Source organism: Odocoileus virginianus, chromosome 2 (assembly GCF_023699985.2).
Source record: "Odocoileus virginianus isolate 20LAN1187 ecotype Illinois chromosome 2, Ovbor_1.2, whole genome shotgun sequence".
Taxonomy (NCBI): Eukaryota; Metazoa; Chordata; class Mammalia; order Artiodactyla; family Cervidae; genus Odocoileus; species Odocoileus virginianus.
The window spans coordinates 75,206,128-75,220,264 of record NC_069675.1 but is presented as its reverse complement, the minus strand read 5'-3'; positions in this window follow the sequence as shown (position 1 = coordinate 75,220,264).

Sequence of the window (14,137 nt, the reverse complement as noted above, 5' to 3'; positions counted from 1 at the left end):
ACACTGAGGGTATCAACATCCCCGCAGCGGCCCTGGACTCTACCTGCGGGCTTCCTGTTTAATTGAGGAAAACAAGCCCTATTTCCTTAAATCAATCATTCTCTTCCTGTTACACCTGGCTCACAGTGGGTCCCCAGTAAATGCACCTTGAACAAAAATCAAGAAGAAGAGAAAATATCAAATGGGAAGTGAGAGGGGCGGGAGAGAGCAGACCCCACCCCAGCTCCCTCTAGCCTCGTGCGTTCCCTGACTGCAGAAGACATCTCCTACACTTCAGCGTTCTAAACCCAGTTTCCTCCAAATCTTACTCAGGGCAGCACCCCAATTCTGTCCCAATCCTGGCATGGTCTTTGACAGGCAGTTGATTCAGGGATGCTTGGTCGTTAATGGGCCAAGATATAAGAAGTCACTGTACTTAACAACAGCACAGGTATTGTCCCCCTGTGGCAACCAGAGCCCAGCTCCCACTCCATCTGAGACAATGAAACACTTCTGGAGACGCAAGGGCCACTTAGCTTCACACCATCAACCATGCTTCAAGGTCACTACCAGCTGGAGCAGGGAACTGAGAGTCTGTTTATTTATAAGCATTTGCCACAGGGATTGCCTTTGAGTCAAGAACCCAGAAACCCATGCCAGTATGGTTTCTGGCTTCTTTCCCACTGATTAATAAGCCCTGGGGGAGATCATGGGTGAAATGAATGCTACCACAGGCCCATTAATCACAGCTCCTTGTAAGCCAAATCAGTGGCAGGTAGGGTGACCAACCATCCCAGTTTGTCGGGAACTCTCTGGTTTTGACACTGAAAATCTCACATCCCGAGGAAACCCTTGCATGTGTGCTGAGTCACTTCTGTCGTGTTGGACTCTTTGTGACCCCATGGACTGTAGCCCACCAGGCTGCCCTGGGATTCTTCAGGCAAGAATATTGGAGTGGGTTGCCATGCCCTCCTCCAGGGGATCTTCCTGACCCAGGGATCAAACTCTTAACATCTCCTGCATTAGCAGGTAGGTTCTTTACCACTAGCACCACTTGGGAAGCCCAGGAAAACCCTTATTCCTGAGCAAATGGGGATGGTCAGTCACCACGGCTGCAGAAGGGCCCTCTGACATTCAGACAGGGAGCAACCCTCATAGGTGCCGTGAAACACACACCAGAGCCGGTTGAGACACCGCTCCCCAGGCTGCCCAGGCCCTTACCACACACCCTGGCCACCAGAGCCTCGTCGTGGGCCACTACAGCTTGTCCACACCCCATGAGGTCAAGCCCATCTTCAGCTGTCTACCAGTGGGCGGGTCACATAGCATGTGCTCCTTAAAGAACTGACGGTTGTCCTAGAAAGCCTGTCCCTCGGCCTCTCTGATCTCTTCTCATCTTCAGGCCAGACTAACGGGACTCATGTGGATCCTAGATCCCAACAAGCAAGAATTCCCAGGACACATTTAGTTTTCTGGTTCTGATTCACTGACCTTCAGCCCACCCAAAACCTGGTCAGGCCAACATTTAATCTTGAGGTTTGTATAGGAGAGTTTTCCAACGAGACATTTTATATCCATTTTCTAAGATGTCCTCCTGCCTTTTGTGAGTTTATCTAAGAAAGTTCTGTGTTGTCACTTCCCAAAGGTGAGGGGGACCTCAAAGCTCATCCCATCCAACTACCTCATTCTACAGTGTGAAAACAGAAACCCATTGGGGCAAGAGGCATCCAAGGTCACGGAGTAAGTGACAGAGAGATGGGAAGCTGAGAGTTTGGACCCCTGCTCTAGTAACCTTTCCACTACATCACAGTTGATGGTATCACGAAGAAAACAGTCATCTCTCTGTTACAAGTAGGTTCAGTTCAGTTCAGTCGTTCAGTCATGTCCGACTCTTTGCGACCCCATGGACTGCAGCACACCAGGCCTCCCTGTCCATCACCAACTCCCAGAGTTTATTCAAACTCATCTCCATCAAGTCAGTGATGCCATCCAAACATCTCATCCTCTGTCGTCCCCTTCTCCTCCTGTCTTCAATCTTTCCCAGCATCAGGGTCTTTTCAAATGAGTCAGCTCTCTGCATCAGGTGACCAAAGTATTGGAGTTTCAGCTTCAACATCAGTCCTTCCAATGAACACCCAGGACTGATCTCCTTTAGGATGGACTGGTTGGATCTCCTTGCAGTCCAAGGGACTCTCAAGAGTCTTCTCCAACACCATAGTTCAAAAGCATCAATTCATGAGCACTCAGCTTTCTTCATAGTCCAACTCTTACATCCATACATGACCACTGGAAAAACAATAGCCTTGACTAGACAGACCTTTGTTAGCAAAGTAATGTCTTTGCTTTTTAATATGATGTCTAGGTTGGTCATAACTTTCCTTCCAAGAAGTAAGCATCTTATAATTTCATGACTGCAGTCACCATCTGCAGTGATTTTGGAGCCCCAAAAATAAAGTCTGTCACTGTTTCCACTGTTTCCCCATCTATTTGCCATGAAGTAATGGGACCGGATGCCATGATCTTAGTTCTCTGAATGTTGAGCTTTAAGCCAACTTTTTCACTCTCCTCTATCCCTTTCATCAAGAGGCTCTTTAGTTCTTCTTCACTTTCTGCCATAAGGGTGGTGTCATCTGCATATCTGAGGTTATTGATATATCTCCTGGCAATATTGATTCCAGCTTGTGCTTCATCCAGCCTAGCGTTTCTCATGATGTACTCTGCATGTAAGTTAAATAAGCAGGGTGACAATATATAGCCTTGGCGTACTCATTTTAGGTTAGAGCATAAAAATCCCACACAGGCATTTTTCCCATACAAATAGTACACATACTATGGACTGTTTCTGATTTAATCACCATACATCTCACAGCTTAACTAAACTAAACCCAGGTTGGAACCAGCACCACTTTGAATATCATACCCTGACCATCCCTAGCTTCCCCTTCCCTGAGTAGCACAGTCAGATCTGGGCCTGGAATCCATAAGATAACCGTATACATATAACAGCAGTAATATAACTGCTGTTGATGTGGGAATGCAAATAACGAGGCTGCAGAGTTTTTATGGCCTGGGAGCGATGGGGTGGCAACCCACTGACTTAGTCTCACACCAATCAGCCCCCCAGCGGTGCTGGAATCAGGAGTAAGGTCAGCTTTTCCATCACTGGCAGAGGAGGTGGCATGCCCCCGGGTCCACTGCATGGTCTCTGGAAGTCCTTAGGACAGCTGAAGCTGAGAGGCTCTCCTGTGAGTCTCTAGACGACCAGCACATCTGCCTGTTTGTCCTACAAGCCTTTCTGTCACTTCCTGCACTTACCCAACCACCATGGAACAACAAGACACTAGAGAAGACCCAGAGATAAGCATACGGAATCAGGGAACAATTCCAGCCAGAGATGTGGCAGACTTACCCTCCAGAATGTGGCAAGGCTGAGACTCAGAGTCCACACCCCCTAGGCTGGGAGGGTTTGCAGCCACCTCTGTGTTACACGCTCTACCTGCACATCATAGGAAACTACAAAGATGTAATGTCATCACTGAATGACTGAATCCATTCCATCCATGGGACTGGCTTGGTTTGACTATCTCATCCTTTGGGGAGCTTGCCCAAAGTCATTCATTGAAGGACATCATTCAGATATTGTCTTCACTGCAGACTTAGACAAAGTGGGCTCAACGTCAGTCCCAGCAGAACCCTTAATGCTGAGCCTGACAGGTCTGATGTGCACTTTGTTCTACTGATTCCAACAGACAGCTAAGCCGCAGGGCAACAGCATTTAGAGATGACTAACAGATTTTCCCTTCTAAGCAAAGACTCATATAAAATTCTAAAGGCTCTCCGCGATCATGACAAATGTCATATACGTTCATTTGTAAATCTTTCTACAGTCTCAGCTCAACCCACTTTTTCAACCTATGTCCTGCCTGCTCTCCATCATTTATTCTGTGCTAGTCACACCAGGCCTTCCTCCCTTGTCATTCTGCCAAGAGTTTTCTTCCTCCATCACAACCACCTCTCTTGGCTGATGGCTGAGCTTTCACTCATCCTCCAGACTCATTGGAAGTTTCCTCCAGGAAGTCTTCTGAATCTCCTGATGAATAATTATCATCTTCTCAAAACTCCCAAAGAATGTCTTCTGAATCTATTGTATGGCTCTGATGCTCAATAAACATCAAATTGTATTAACATCACCAATTTCCTTAGTTAGTATCTAAACTCCTGCTTCTGGTCACTTAGACAGCAAAACAGACAGATCTGAGTTCTTCGGACCATAATGATAAAAGACTCTCACACTCTTTTATTCACACAGTTATAATTCAACCCCATTTTTAGTCTTAATAAAAAGCGTTTGCAATGTTACTAAGGTTCCTCTGGGCCTGTAAACATTTTTACTCCAAACATATCAGCTGCAAAATGTTGGAGCCCTACTCAACGAAAGAACAGTAAGGCCAGATACACTTTCAGCCAACAGCCAAGGGGGTGGGAATGGAGACCCTACTCTGAGCAAGCTAGCTACCCAGCGCCTGGGTGGACACATGCAATTCACAGGCAAAATCAAGCCAGTAAACCAAGAGGAGAGGAGGGGATTAATTTATTCTTCTTTTTTTTTTAAAGTATCCCTCATGTTAAATATTAAGCTTCATGAAATATTTCACTGCTCATATCAAGGAGTGGAATGCATTGAGCTGTTTGGACCCTTCAGTGCTACCATGACCCAAAGCAGTTCACACCTCCAGCGTGCAAAGCCAACCAAGCCAGAGGGAAACTTGGACACCATTCTCCCTGTTAGCTGCCTGGGGCAGGGAGGGGGCATAATTAAATTAAAAACGTAATGGCTTTACATCAGGAGGAAGTTTACCCAAGCCACGCTTGAAAAGCAGAATCCTAATTTCACAGTCATGCCTCTGGACTTCATGATGAAGGACCTAGTGCTGGCAGTTGTGAAAAGTGGGGGTAGATCAATGAGCAGATGCGTGAACTGGGATTTCTGTGTCTGGCAGTCTTTTCCCCATTTTAAGAATGCCTACCTTTTCTGAAGACATCAGTATGGAAGAATCCTGAGGATTTGTTCAGTTTTCAGACATACTTTGCAGCAGGAACACTCGACAAGGTAGGTTTCATGAAAGTGAAAAACCATTCACTTTGACAATAGGCCTAGAAACAGAAGACAGGGGAGTCATGAATATGCTAATGACTTTTCCCTGCTCCGGCCTTGCGGTATTGAGGTTTCAACTCCAGCTTGTACTTCAATTGATGCCAAATCTAACCCACTTGGAATCTTCAGCAGGAATCCCCGTTTTACATGAAACAAGTGGTCTGAATCACAGATGTTAGGTGGGTATTTCTGAATACATCTCCCTTCAGAGTTTTGCTGATTTCGTAGCTGGGGAAATGTTCTCCCTAAAAATGGAGCAGTAACCTGATAGCTGAAAGGTTATGAGTACAACAGCGCTTTAAATATTTTCTAAAGCATCCATTATAGAAGGCCACTTCAGCCAGCAGATGTGTCTGGGTTCATGGAGCTCCTCAAAGGGCTTCCCAGGTAGTGCTAGTGGTAAAGAATCCGCCGGCCAATGCAGGAGACTTAAGAGCTGCACGTTCAATTCCTAGGCAGAGAGCTCCTCAATTGGTCTGGAATGTAAGCTCCATGAGGGCAGGGATGTGATTTTGTCCATCTCTCTATCTGCTATCTCTAAAGAGAGGGGAGGGCACATGGTACGTGTCAATAAATATCTGTTAGATGAATTCAATGATTAATTAAACTTCATGATTGAAAAAGAGTATTGCCTTAGGGGGTCCCCAGCTGTTCTAGGAAACCTGAGCCCTATCAAATACTTAGAACCCACTGTGCAGAATGCAAACAGAAATACTTCTCTATTTCCAGTACAGTAACAGTGCCAAAGGCAGCGATTGTGGACAGTCAAGGTACACCTTCATTCATTTATCTAGCACTTATCAACCGAGCACACAGTGTGTGCTTGGGTCAGGATGGGAACCATAGAAATGACTGGAACACCACTGACGGAAGTGGCATCTTGAACCCATCTGTGTACAATGATCTTTAGAGTGCTGAATGGATTTCCAACTTAGCTGAAGGCTAGGGAGCTGGCAGAGAAGCCCAGGGCCCAGCCATCCTGCAGGAGCTGAACCTCCAGCCAAAACATAATGCAGAGACATGTGTCCCTTTGATTTCTTTCTTTGTCATGTCCATGTGTTTTGCCGCAAGGATGAGCAGAAACCTGGGAGCAGGCGTGGTCACAGAGGCAGTCCAAGAACAGTGTGTGTGGAGCAAAGCAAAGGCAGGCATCTTAGAAACCTGGCAAGGAAGAGGTTTCAAAGGTCCTTGGATACAGGAAGAAGAAAAGAAGAAAGCATTTTAAAACTACAGAGGACTTTCAGCAGAGTGGTTAAGAAGATAGACTTGGATCAAATCAACCTGGGTTAGAATCCAAGTTTTGCAGATTTAGCAGTCAGGGGATGTTGGGCAAGTTAAGCTAATTGAACCTCAGTTTCCTTGTCTGCAAAAACAGAGGTAAGGCTATGAATACCTCATAGAGCGGTTATGAGAATCTACAGGGATAATGTGGAACACGTTCTTCTATCCCAGGAAGCTCTCAATAAATTCCAGCTATTTTAGAAATGATAGCTTGGAACCAGGGAGCTGAAAGGGCATCCATGCTGCTCATTCACTCCTCTCACCCCCGCTCCCTGCTACACACACACACAAACATACACCATCCAATCTGACTTCTGTTCATTCAGGACCCTCTGCCTGAATCACAGGTCCCCTATCTGCCACAATCAAGCCATCTTCCGAAGCCATCAGCTGTGTGAAGTCTTCCTTGGTTAGCAGGACAAGGGGTGGTCATCTCTTCTGAGAACCCATAATGCCACCTTCCTACCCCACAGGCAATTCTGCCTCATATCATAGAAACCAGGTTCCTCTTTAAATCTGTCCCATGAGACCAAAAGTTCTTTGAGGGCAGAGACAGCCCTTTTTACCATCCTGGTGCCAGCCTGGATGTGTATCTGTCACCAAATCCAGGTCAACATGAGTTTAACAGGTAAGGAAATAGGACTGGAGGCCTTTCCGGGGTCCATCAAAGGTAAAAGTGGGAATATCATTGACCACTTGCACCCTATGTCCAAACCTTGTTCCAGGACCACCGCCATCCCCTCTGGGGACCATCTCGTGGTAGAATGGAGCAGTCACTGCAGGCCAAGCTCTGTCCAGGCAGGAAAGGAGGCTGTGGGAAATGCTGACAGCCCCTTGAGGTCTGAGGACAACGCCAAGATCCCAGCTGGTAACAGTATGTTGGCCTTGGCTGTGCCTTGCTCCTAGAAACCAGGCCAAGGAAGTCTCTCCCTGATGGCCAGCACTGGCGAGTCTGGCTGAGCCTCCCACCACCCGGGGAGCAGGCCAACAGCACCCAGATAGGGCTTGAGCAAGCACCCCAGCTGCAGCCCCCTTCTCCATCTTCCCACAAGAACCCCTTCCTCAGTCCTGCTCCAGTCACCTGCTCTACGCGAGTGACACTTCTCAAACACAAGTCCAACCACCTTACTTCCCTGGCTCCATGCTCCCACCCCCTGCCTAGTTCCTAGAACTGAACTAAAACAGTGTGAAGATAGAAAACAGGGATCTCCATCTGTGGCCCTCGGGGATGGCTCTGTCTCTCCACATCTGAGCCTGCTTGACTGCCAGCCTGTGTCACCTGTAGGCCCCTTCATGCATCCATTCACCTGGACATCGATCCATTCAACCCAGACTTACTAGGAGGGGAATCTCAAGGATCTAAGGGCTGGAGAAATGAAAAGATGATAGACAGTATCTGAGCTGGACAACCAGGAACCTGGATCGTAGCCCTGGCTCTGAGCTAATTTTCTGTGAATTTTCTTACACTGGTCTCATCTCTCTCTGACTCATGGCTTCATGGATCTCTGCCTTCAGTCACCTGGAGCCTCAACTCCGAGTACAAACTAGAGGTGACCTCTGCAAAACAGGAGTGGGGTTGGAGCTTGTGACCCCCCAACTCAGCTGCCTCTCTCCCTCTGAAGGTCCTGAGGACAAGGATGAGCCAGCTGCTGCTCTGCCCAATGCGGACTGCGATCATACATGACCCAGGGCCTGGTCATCAGTTCATCTCCAGGGAGGATGTATTTTCACAGCGAATAGGGACTGTCAACTCAGCCTCTCCTGACCCACCCAGATAACCCCACTGGCATGAAAGAAGTCACTCTCACATCTACACCCTTCCGGAAAATGCATAAACTACGCACAATAATAGATGATTTCTGCACCAAACAAGGTTGCCACCTCCACCCCAGACATCCACCCTAAAAGCCACCCTCCTCACCCGGGCAGGCCCTCCACACAACTCAGCCAGCCACCCCAGCACCTCCTACAGCCCAAGCCCTGAGTCAGGTGTAACTCCACAGCAGGGTGGAGGACAAGACAAGGAAGACCTAGCCCAGCCCGCTTAGAGCTCACAGGCTGAGGAGGGGAGCAGACAAGAACCAATGAGCCCAGCAGAGCGTGGTATGTTCTGGGGTGGAACGGAACAGCGCGGCTGGGGACAAGGGAGCAGACAGGCAAAGTGCCACAGAGGAGTCAGGGCAGGAGTGTTCAGGGCTGAAATCCACCTCTGGGGGCACAGCTATGGCAGGAGCCGCAGCGCCCTCTGCCTGTGATGAGCCCTCAGGAACACCCCAGCCAGAGAGTCTGAGGCCTGGCTGATCTGCAAAGGACCCCACTAGCGGAGTTGAAAACAACCAATTAATTAAAACACAATGTAAAGAGGAAACTGGCGTTTGGGTCCTGCTTATACTAACTGTGTGACCTCAGGCAAGTCTTTTAACCTTTCTGATCCTTTCCTTCCTTGTCTAATAATATGTTGCTGTTGTTCTTGTCTCTAAGTCAGGTCCGACTCTTTGCACCCCCATGGACTGTAGCCTGTCAGGCTCCTCTGTCCGAGGGATTCTCCAAGCAAGAATACTGGAGTGGGTTGACGTTCCCTTCTGCAGGAAATCTTCCCAACCCAGAGATTGAACCCATATCTCCTGCTTTGACAGGCAGATTCTCTACCACTGAGCCCCCAGGGAAGCTCCTAACAATATGTAGTAACAGCATACATTTATTTTTAAATGTATGGTTCACAATGTACTTTTACATCAGCTATATTGATTTAATTCTCACAAACCCCTCTGAGACAGGAACTGTCCCCTTTATTTCGCAGATGAGAGAAAATGGGATCAGAGAGGTCAACCTTTCTTAAAGTAAGGGCTGGAGTCTGGTCTGGAATCAGATCTCCTAAGTGGGCTTTTCAGTCTTGGCTTGTTGCAGAGAAGAAGCCAATTCTGACTCCATGTTGGACACTGTTTTTGACTTGTTTTTTGTTGCTTTTATTATAATCATATATAATGTCTTGCTTAAAAGGACCCTGCCCCTCTGCCTGTTAAATGAAAGTGCCTTTGTTCAGAACCCAGTCCACCTATAGATGTCTGGAAGGAAGAAATTAACACATCCCCTGCCTGAGGCTTGCCATTCTAGGAGATGTTTCCAAGATTAAAGGCCTTTTTACTTTGCTTTCTCACTCCCCTCCCTATCCCTGATCTATAAAAGAACCTGGCATCCAGACCCCAATAAGAAGGCTACTTTGAGATGCTAACCTGTCATCTTCTCGGTCAGTTGGCTTTCCTTGCCTCAAAATCTGCTCTCTGGGATTCATTGGCTGGACTCACCTTCATGGATAAATGTCCGGTCAAGGCTGCCCACACCCTCTTGTCACTCATGGAGGCTTTCTGTCTCCTGTGACTTCAATGCCTGGTTTCCTGCATCCTGATTTCCTGTAGCCTGGGTCCCTCTGGGACAGCTAAAGGGGACAGTCCTCTGGCTCCAAGGATATTAAAGACCCCCAAATAGAACATTCTCTTCCACCTCGGCCAGACCAAACACTCCACTAACAGATTCCAGGAGATAAACAGTGGAGGGAGGAGGACAGGAAGTTGAGGGGTTCATCGAGAGGCATCAGATAGACTTGACAGAAAAAAAGGAAAAGGGCTGCAACCGTATCAGCAGACTACCCACACGGGCCCTGACTGACAGCACCGAGGGAAGAAGGCATGCCGCGAGGTACCAGAGCCCGTCCCAGGAGGATGAGGCCTCACCTGACTCTGCAGCCCACTGGGCCCCCGGCCCGCCTGGCCTCGTGGGCAGCACTGACTCACGGCGGGCCTGAGGGGCCAGCCTGGCCCGGCTCTCAGCACATCTGACTCACCGTCTCCTGCCTGAGCCACTGTACAACATTCCTTCTCCCAGAAACAACATCCATCTTTTAAAAAAAAAAAAAATACTGGCAGAAGAACTTTTTCATGTTCTTGTGACTGTAAACTGAGCTTCGAATTTTCCTCAACTTTTCCTAGGAAGTATGCCTTGTGGGAAAGTGAAAAACAAGTCCATTTTAGGGCCTCAACGTTTTCATAACTTTTGAGCTGCCTTAGCTTCTTCCAAGGTCATCCATCTGGGGGAAGCACAGGGCAAAACTGTTTCCGAGCGGCCATGGACAAAAGTAAGCATAAGGTCAGGTGGCCAGATCCGCTCTGATACTTGATATACAGTAAGCTTTAAAAGTCAGAATTATTACCCCCATTTTAAAGTCATGGAAACTGAGGCTCAGAGAGCTTAAGCAACTACCCTAAAGTTAAGTGGTAGAGACAGAATTCAGTCTCAGTTCCCAAAGCTTCCATGCCTTGACTAAACCACATGACTTCTCTCTGTCCAGGAAGAGAACATCCCATTCTCCTGCAGTTCACACACACCTACAGGTGTGCCAAAGTGTTCTGTCAAGCGGAATCCCTGGCCTCCTCCATCGTCGAGGCCATGCTGTCTGTTCCCACCACTTCTGCCCCTTCCAACTCTTGAGGGCAAAGCCCCCAGCCTCATCTATTGGGGGCAGGCACTGAAAGAGACTCTGCCACCTGGTCAGGCATTGTGGCCTCCTGAGAAATTACTGACCTCTACTGATTAGGCAAAACTCTACTCCTCAGATCCCTACGTGAACCTACCTGGACACAAAGCAAAGCCTTCTACATAAAGACCCATGCAGGGACATAGCTGGTCCTTGGGAGTTCACCTGCGTGTTGGCTGATGGATGCACCAAAATGCAGGTGGCCATTTGGGCGCTTCCCAGGTGCAGCCAGCATGTGTTGAGTGTTGGGTTTGCCCCTGCAGAACCCCTACAACCTCTTCTGTGCCCTGGGAGCTGGCTGCAAAAAATGGGCTCCCTTGCCCTCTGGCTTCCATCTGGGTTTGGCCAGTGGAAGGTGCTAGCACCAGAGCAGAGGACAGTCTATACTTTCAGCTGTGGCCCCTTCCTCCATCATTCTCCCCACTGTTACTTGCCCCATGGCACTTCGTCATCCCTTTCGTGGGCCTTGTCCATCTCACACTTTGTCAATTGTCACTTCATTAAATTCTCCCCAGTTACCACCATCTGTTTCCTCCATTAGGTCCCTAACTCATTCAAAGCCATTTAGGGCAGAGGCGCTGACCTGTGTAGAAGAGAGTGTGGGATAAGGGAAGGCTACTTCTGTGGTTTTTCTTTGGCTTTTCTCACCATCAGAGTCTGGACATTTTACATTGCTTCTCTTTGTGCATTTGCTGTTCATTCAAATGATTGGATATAATCTGGAAGTACCTACATCCCTGCTAGGCACATCCTCAATCCCCTGGCAGCAAATTCCATGAGAACTAGAGAGAGAGAGAGACCTTGGCCTTGTAGCCTTCCCAGGAACTACAGATGAGCATGCTCACATTCACTACACATGCCGGGTAACATCGTGAGCCAGGGTGACATAACTGCACTTGGCATGTTTTGGACTTTAGCATAACATTTTTACTGAAATCTGTTATCTTCTCTGTCTCCAATAGGACTGACTTGCCTTTAGTCTGTACAGGTTGATTTTTGATGGGAGAGTTAAAGGTGCCCAAGACCCACTTCCTACCCTCCAGGAGATTGCAGATAAAAAAATAAATTGTGTAAGGAGCTATAAGAACACAAAGGTGGCCCTAACACTGCCTGGAGGGAGCAGGAAAAGAAGCACATTGAAGGTGGGACCCAAATGAGTTTTGAAAGGTGGAAAAGGAGCTCCCCAGGTGAATCAGATGAATGAGGGCCCTCCAGGCAGTGGGGAAAGCATGTGTGAAAGTGCGAAAGTGAGGAAGAGGAGGCTGGGTTCTGGGCGAAATAGCCAGGGCATTATGACTAACGCTTGGCGTGTGTTGGGGGAATTGATAGTCATCAAACTGAAGAGTGAGTCCAAGGCCTTGCAATCATGCTCATAATTCAGAAGGAAGTAAGAAAGCACCCATAAACCAAATGAGAAACAACTGCGTCAGCGAAGACCCCTGTGTGAGGCGCTGCTAAAAGCCAAAATGGCCTCTTAACTACAAAGCACTCCATGGTCAACTCATTTCTGGGCTCGAATGAATGCTCCAGAAAAATGAGAACTGAAAAGTAAGAGAATGCAGGTCACATATTGGAAGTTGTTTAAGTGCTAGACCTTGTTAAGCACACATAGTCCATGAACTAGTGTGTATCCATGCCAGGTGGTCAGAAACAGCTCTGAAAGATGGAGATATGGATGGATGGAAGGAAGGAAGGGAGAGAGAAAGAGAAAAAGAAAGAGAAGAAACATGGTTGAAATATAAGATGAATTCATACATAAGTGATATAAATACATAAATGACAGTTAGATTAAAAATAAATAGATGTTCCCAAAGCATTCATGAGCTCCGCTTTCCCCACAATCAAGCTTCATCCTAACTCAGTGAATGAGAGTTGCCTGCTGCTACAAAAGCAAATATAATTTGGGAATGATGGGCTGAGTTGGAGGCCAAGTTCAGAACTCCCAGAGCCTTGAGAACACTCAGTGCTGACCCCAGCACAGTCCCACAGGAAGCTGGGGAGAGGACCAATGTGCCCATCTTCACCTCTCATTGGACCCACTCCCCTGGACAATGTGGGGATCACATGTGGGGATCCTGAGAGAGAACAGTGTTCTGGGGAACATCCCAGACTGTAAATTCCAAGGAATATTACAACCAATTGAAGGAAACTCTTGCAATTTTGTGAGCCACAAATGGCTCCAAGGAAAGTCTGGTTCAACTTTCAGACCTGGCAATACCTTCCTTCATGGCAGGAGGACAGTGGTCATGAAAAGACCAGTTTTTCCTCTCCCCATTTTCCCAAAGGAATGGGCCGTGAGCTGGGAAGGTTATATTTTCCCCACCTGCGGTTTTGTGTTCAAGCCAAGTCAATAAACTGAAATATAGCTTGGGTTCAGATGATTCTCAAAGAGGAAAACAGCAATTTTGCCTTCAAAGGGACAGAGCCTGGAGCCAGGAAATAAGTTATGTTTCCGGCTGCACTGGGGGAAGGCTGGGCTGCAGGCTTTGAAGGACCAAGTTCCCCCAAAGTCCAAGGGATGGCTGGGGATGGCCCAGGCTCTGGAGATAGTGGGCACCTGTCACTTAAGGAAGACAAGAGCTCATTCGTGGTCAGAACAGACACTGAGAAGAGAACAGTTCCTGCTGGGAGAGTCATCTGAACCAGGACACAGCTGTCTGCTGGTACCTCTGCATTTAGTGCAAAGTCATGTATTTAGTCATGCCTGACTCTGTGCGACCCCATGGACTGTAGCCCACCAGGCTTCTCTACCCAGGGGATTCTCCAGGCAAGAATACTGGAGAGGGCTGCTATGCCCTCCTCCAGAGGGTCCTCCTGATCCAGGGATCAAACCAGCATCTCTTATGTCTCCTGCATGGGCAGGGGGGTTCTTTACCACTAGCACCACCTGGGAAGCCCACTGGTGCCTCTAAGAACAGAGAAAATGGAGCAAAACACTGAGGAAGGAATGGTAAGTTATACAGATAAGTGGAAGCAGTGTGAAAGGGCAGCCATGTGAGCAGCTTGGAAAGCAACCCTCGAAGTCATGAGGCCCCCATTCAAGTTTCTGCTTGACTGCTAAGTTCCTACATCATTCTGCCAAGTCATTCTGCCAGCCTGGGCCTCTGTTTCCTCATCCATAAAATGGACATATGCACATCTACCTTGCTTATCTTAGTAGCTCCCAAAAAAGAATATGAGATGGCCTTGCT